Raw genomic sequence first — 6911 nt, 5'->3', positions numbered from 1 at the left:
AGTCCTTGTAAAATCCCACTGCCTGCCAACACGCTGCTGCTGTTGAGCTGTGCTACCTCCCAAGGACACTGGAGCTGCTGGTGGGGGGAATGGGGCTGCTCCTGGCTCCAGCCACGGAGCCCAACCCCTGGAGCAGGCAATGGGCTGGGAGGGGCAGTGGCAGGACAGGGAGGGGTGCCCAGCTCTCCACCAGCCACTGCAACAGAAGGGGCTACCTTGGCAGGGCCCCTCCTGATGCTCCAGGGGCTGCTGCCCCCGTTTTTCGGCTGTAATATTGTTTAAATAAGTAATTTAGAAGTCTTATTCTCTGGTCCATCACAGATTCAAGCATGGGAGCCAGGAGGTTTAGCTCCCCAGGCTGCACGGCATGTAGGAGGTTTCTTTTGTCATTGGTCTTGCAGGACTGCTGCACTTGCTAAATTAAACAGCAACATGCACACACAGAGGATAAATACAGGGTAGAAAATAAGTCAAGTATAATTTGGATGTTTATGGACACAGTTGGGCAAGCTATCTGCTTTTCAAAGGCTTTCAAATGTTTAGGAAACAAAGTCATAACAAAAACCCTCGTATCTTACAAGTGGGCAAATGTACTATTACGAACCACAAAAGTTTTGCAAGATAAACCTTATTATGTGGTTGAAAATACAACTGGAACTTGACTCTGACTTGCAGCAAGCAGCCATTACATGTTTGGGAAGTGTCATGGAGCTTTAGACCATCACCAGCAGAAAAGTACATTGGACATTGGAGTAAACGGGAACGATCTCCTAGATTAGCTCCACTTAGTCATGCTCTGCAAGGAGGTTTAGAACAGCTCCTGTGAAAAGGAACTAGCTTGTACTTCCTGCAGAGCATGACAGTGCTCCTCTCATGGTGTTTCTCAGCCTGGAGTGGCCAGCTGAGCACTGAGCTTCTCTGTCCTGGTGCTGCAGCCCCAGCAACCATCAACTCATAATTCCCAACAGGCTTGTCCCCTTTGCATTTATCTGCATGAGTTTCACCTGCACTTTATTGCCCAGTCCGTCATTAGGCAGGACTCACCCCCAAAGTTTTTCCATTGTTCCTTACAACCTGTCCCCATCCTTAGTGCCATAAATAACTGTGCACCATCAGCAGACTCCCCTGATGAAGTGCTCAGCCTTTTTTCCAGGTCACTTATAACAACATTGAGCTGCACAAGTACCAGCACAGACGCCAGGATGCCACTGGTGACCTCCAGACTCCTGTGAGACCCAGCTAGGACCTCAACCCCCTGTCCTTTTTCCCTGAACTCATTACCCAGCCTTATTTATCCTACAACTAATGGCTTCAGAAAGCACCTTAATTCTATTAGATTCCCTAGCTTTTTGCATGGGTGGCTCTGCAGCCTTACTCATCATCTTTTAATATTATTTTGGGTTGTATAATTGAATTCAACCACTCTTAGGTATTCTACAACAAAGTGGGGCAGGCATGGAGGAAAACACTGACTATGTGTTTTGAGAAATAGCAGCCTTTGTGCTGTTGCTGCTTTGTTGATTTTTAACTTGAGAAAGTATTCTGTAGAAGTGCAACAAAATGTGACTGTCTTCTGCTAGTGTGACTGCTTTGGATCCAGACTATCCAAAACCAGTGCCATGTTTCAGCTGGTGGGGGAAGAGCATAGGATCTATCTATAGTCTCTGATCCTTCTAATTCACAGGGAATTTGTGAGGTTTTTTTCAGCTCTGATAAAACTAATGCAGCACATAAGCCTCTTTGAGTCACCCTCTCTGCTGTAAGAACTACCATAAACAGCTGATTTCTATAAGGCAGATGTATTTATAGGCTTGGGATAGAATGTAGATTTTAAAATGCCACTTTTCTACTTCAAAGAGATTGACTTACATTTTTAATCTGTATAAAATTAATGCAGCTAATTAATGAAAATGGCTACAGTGTAAAATGAATTAAAGTTTCAGAAGATCATTAAGCATTGATATGGCTGCATGCTCTGATTTGGTAATGAGTAGTGACATGAGTCAAGACATTATCTAACTGTATTTGCATCCAGGTACTGTAAGAACTTGTGGGCACTGAGGTGCTGCCATGTGAGAATTTTGCTCTGGAGGAGATTCTTGCTGAGCATTAGGAGAGCACTGTTATTTAAGAAGGAGCTGTGAGAAGATCTGGGACGCCAGGTCCCGTTTTTCATTCTGCTACTGCCTTGCACAATCCCCTCATGCATCAGCCTTTGAAAGAAGCATGGTGCTGTGTGATTCCCAAAGAAGCCAAGGTGGGTGATCAAGGGAGATGTGTTGAAATTCCACTGAAAAAAACAAGAAAAGTCAGTAGGAGCTGGGGCATGAAATCCCTTTACCTTCTTTGAGAAACCTGCTCTTTCTTCAGGCAGCCAGCAGCTCCCCAACATGGAGATATCACCATGCTCTCACAACAGCCGTGGGTTATTTCCAATCTCCTGCCACAGCCATTCTGCAAATCCATTCCCCTCTCTTAGTAAATGTTTGCAAGATCAAAGTCAAACTGCATGAGAAATGAGGAACTATTTCCTTATGAAGCAGAAATCCTGTCTCACACAGAGATTTACCATGAGGAAGAACTGTGTTTTCTTTTCCTAGGCAAGCACGCTGTACCTTGACTCTTAAGACTACAGCTCTGTCAGAAGTGGCACAGAAGTGGCAGGTGCAAAGGTGCAAAGTCTGAGGGGAACTGAGCTCTCGTATTCCCTTGGGAGCAGAAGGTGCTCCAAGGGATAATGCTTAAGAGCCAGCAGTGTCCCTGAGGCAGGAGGAAGCCCGGGCTTGCTGCGGTGCCGCACGGTTGGTCATGCACAGGACACATTTAGTCTCAGTTGTGACAGGCCGCAGGTTTGTGTGCTCAGCCCACCTGGGCCTCTTGGCGCTGCTCTGATGCCAGCAGTGCACAGGGCTGGGTGTAACGCCTTCAGAGGGAATTCAGAGCCATTTATAGTCCATGTAAAAACCTAAAGGAGTCCAGTGCTGCCATCCTTGCTCTGACATGTGTCTGCAGGCTGGTAATCAGATGTAACCATGAAATATCTGCACACCCTGCTGCAAAAGGGCACTTTCCTCTCTCTTTAAAGGGCTGTTAAGATCTGTGAGGAAATGTCAGCAATGAAGGAATGAAGCAATGTTCTCCTCCTGAGAACACTGGGTGGTAAAAACTGGAAGTCAGTCTTCTGTCTGGGAAGATTGACGTGCTTGTGGGTTCTGTATTCCACTCAAGTATTATCCATTTTCCTACATGTTTCCACCTTATCTGACAGAGGACACAAAAACACATCAAGAGAACATGTAGAAACTGTAGCTAGTTTCTTAGTTAAACCTGATTTTTCAACATAGGCAATCAAATCTCTCTCTTCTTCAATGTTCTTGTCCAGTAACATCCTGAAATGGGTGCTTCTTTATTGTATTATATGTAACTACACTGTGTATTTTGCTGGCATAATTTGAACCATACTGAACTCCTCTAACAGTGTGACATGATGCACCTGTAATCCAACAGGTTGAGCTGACTGCAGACTTCTTTTCCTCTCCCTCCCTCCTTTCCACTCCATCAGCTGTAGATCCCACCCTACATCCTTTGTTAAAACAGCCTGATTGAGCTGAAATCCTCACTAATGAGCATTTTTGATATACAGCTTTCAAGAGGAGAATCTGGAATTTCCTGGGAAAATGCCCCTTTATTGCAAAAGGCCAGGAAAGGAAGAGCTTTCTCCAAGAAATAATTCTCCACTTTACTACTGCTACTGCTTCCCTTGAAGCAAGAAGTTTCCCGAGAAACTTCCCTTTCTTCCTCCAAGCAGATTTGGTTCTCAAATTCAGCTGATTTATACAAACAAGTGGCTCTTGATTCTTTTAATTATTCTGAAATGGTACTTTATGGACAATTTCTAAGGGGATGGGGGACCAGTGTAAGAAGTATCAGAGCCTACAACTTCATAATCTTCCTCACCCCTCAAGTAGAATTAACTTCTGGCTCAGAATATTTTGACATCACAAACTTTCATTCCACATGCCCAGGGACCAGCCACACAGAATTGCAGGCACATGGTAGGCAAAACTACTGCAGATGTATTTTTGACTCAGGTTAGGAGGGGGGGACTACAGCTCTCCCAAAGCAACATGAGGGAGAGGAAAATCCCACTGCAGACTTCCCCTTCCTGCATAGTGCCTAATACAAAGGGAGGTTGCTAAAGCAACAGTTTCTCTGAGCTGACTAGACCTAGTCATGCACATGGGCTTTGTGGTGAATCAGGATCAGCTTTTAGAAAGAGGTGGAAAAGGTTCCTTCTTCTCCTTATGTAGCTTTGACTACTCAGCTTGCACCTCTGGGAGAGCAGCTCTGAATTCACTCGCTCCTGGTCTCTGACATATCCTGCAGCTATCTGGACCTCTGGGGAGAGCTCCCCAGCTCCACTGGAACCACTCATGCAAATTGCCCTCTTAACAACTACAAAGGAATATGAAATTTAGCATCAACCCACTCAGCCCCCACCGAAATACTTCAGGCTGAGGTCTTCAGCAGCTCAAATGTGCTGCTCTCTGCAGGGTGCCTGGTCAGGAGCAGTCAGCTGTACCAGTTCCTGATAGCGTGGCAAAATATAGCCCTTGTCCTGCACTCCAGTAAAGAGGAGAGGAAAATGCTCTGCCCAAAGCCTGGCTGTGCAATCTCAGTGGGCTTGGAGCAGCAGGAGGAGCTGGTGCATGTTGTTGGTATGGCTGTCAGCTTTGGGTCTGAGGGCAGGAGCAGGGAGATGATGGGAAGGGATCACTTACAGCAAGGAGAGGCCCATTTGTGGGCACTTGACCTCAGCAGCCAGGGGGAAACACAAGGTACAGTGAGATCCCCACAGGACAGTCTCCCCAGCTGGCCTTTGGGGTTGCTCCTATCAGCGTTATCAGCCAGTTTGAACCTCAGAGTTCAAAGCTGCTGCCCTGCAGCAGAGGACAACAGCCTGCAAAAGGACACATCTCCTGGGCGAGATATGCAGGTAAAGAGTTGGATACCAGTGAGGACAATTATTTTTATTTCACTGTTTAATTCAAGGTTTCTCTGTTCCCTCTACTGATGTTGATGAAGATTCATTCCAGTTCAGAAGCTGTCACGTAGGGAGAAAGGAAATAACACAGTCTGGCTCCCCTCTTTTGGCATCTAAACAACATCGTTCCTCAGGAGCACTCAGGAGGTCAAGCAGCATGTAAATGCTTTCCCTCATGGTGACACAGACAGAACTTTATGGTCCTACAGCAACCCCCTTCCTCCCTTTGACTGGTCACAGCTGCACGTACCTTTAGTGTAACATCATGGTTATGCAATGCTGACTCTCCCACTCTGCTCTTATCATGCCTCTCTCCTATTTGTGCAAACAGAAGCCGAGACGGAGCCCAACAATGGCCTCCAAGAGCTCAGCCATTTTTCAGCCTTCTTTTTCCAAGCCTGCACTGCTCCCACTGGCACAGAGGTGAGCTGGACCACCAAACACCCCTGAACTGCAGCCCAGGAAGGCACAGTTCTCCAGACTCTGACCAGAATGACCCCAGGAAGGCATGAACACACTGGCTGCCCAGCACACTCCTGCACCCAAGTGATGCAGACCCTGCTGGGATGAGCACTCATTCCCAAATACATCACTGTATCTCTGGGCCCCCTCCTTTCTAGGTCAGCTTGACTTCTGCAATCATCCTGTTCACCAGGACTAATGGAGCACAGATGTACTCTCAAGGGAGTGAGTGTGAACCAGAACCCTCCTCTCTGGAATGCTTCCTGGGAGGAACCATCTCCTCACTATCACGTATCCCAAAGTACCTAAGGAGAAGGCAGAGCAGGAAATTAAACAGAAGAATGAGTTCCTAGAATTTTTGCCACTTTACCCCTTTAAGGTTCTCAAGCAGGATTTATGATCATCTTCCCCAGAGAGGAGTGTTGTGCTAACAGGTAGGCAGGAAACTACCACAGTGAGATTCAGATCTGTGATGCTTTAATTAAAGCACAGGTAAACTGTGAACAGCAGCAGAGCTTTGAGTGTTTCTTAGTCACTCATCTTAGTCACTGCTGTTTGCCTTGTAGGCTGCCAGGTGTCACAGCCTGCTCTCCACACCAGCCTGCAGGGCACAAGAACACCTGGCTGTTGTGCAGAGCTGTGTCCTAGTGTTCGTCCACAACTGAGGGATCCTGGCGCATGGCAGCAGTGAAAAGGTGCACCTGAAGATGTGACTGAACTGCACCAGGGCAGGAAGAAGTGTTTTGTTCCATACTGGAGTCTAAAATGTATTCAAGAAGAGAAATGAGCTTCTAAAAGTATGGCCCAGGCAGATTCCCCCAGTGTGGAGGGAAAGACCCATCTTTCTGATCTACCACCTTTGGCAGGGAGTGCAGCCAGAATGCAGAGCACAGGTGACCATAAGCAGCATTAAACAGTGGGGGGTCTGGCAGCACAGTACTGTCCATCCTGGACAGTGTGGGATCTTCCCTGTGACCCTGACAACAAAGCAACAGCCAGAAGTGGTGCAGTGCTGCTGGCCATGGCTGCCATCAGCAACAAAAACACAGAAGCCTTTTTTAATATTGCAAAGACAGAAAAGAAATCCTTCTCTTCTTATGCAATGCTTGCCCTTCCTCAGCAGAGATCAAATCAATACGGGACCAAGCAAAGTCAATGGTTTATTTCAAGGGGTTTTGAATTGGGCTTTGTAGGCAAAAAGGCATCAGCCTTGTTTCAGACTCCAGGAAGACACATTGGTATTTCCATTCCACATCTATTTGTAGCACAAAAATGTGACTTTGTTCCTTTTTAGTCCTGTTTAAATGTTACATTACTTTAAAATAAGGTCTGTCTGGAAAAAACAATCAAGTTGGGAGATGGAATTATTCCTGGAGAAGCTTGGAGATCCCCCTAGTTAGTGAAC

The 6911-nt window shown here is 46.5% G+C and overlaps 1 long non-coding RNA gene across 2 annotated transcripts; it reads left to right on the top strand.

Annotated features, from left to right (window-relative positions):
- The first annotated feature begins 1013 nt into the window (after positions 1 to 1013).
- Positions 1014 to 6735, top strand: LOC147652726 (uncharacterized). 2 transcript variants are annotated; one of them, XR_015288357.1, is made up of 5 exons: positions 1014 to 1228; positions 2036 to 2257; positions 5376 to 5467; positions 5665 to 5940; positions 6073 to 6735. It is a non-coding gene; the product is annotated as an uncharacterized LOC147652726 (long non-coding RNA). The 2 variants fall into 2 exon arrangements; XR_015288358.1 differs by lacking the exons at positions 5376 to 5467; positions 5665 to 5940; positions 6073 to 6735 and adding an exon at positions 2371 to 4714.
- The last annotated feature ends 176 nt before the right edge of the window (positions 6736 to 6911 follow it).

The sequence above is a fragment of the Cyanistes caeruleus genome, chromosome 6 (genome assembly GCF_971803275.1).
Source record: "Cyanistes caeruleus chromosome 6, bCyaCae1.hap1.1, whole genome shotgun sequence".
NCBI lineage: Eukaryota > Metazoa > Chordata > Aves > Passeriformes > Paridae > Cyanistes > Cyanistes caeruleus.
Note: the sequence above shows the minus strand (reverse complement) of the source record. Positions and strands in the feature narration are given on the sequence as shown.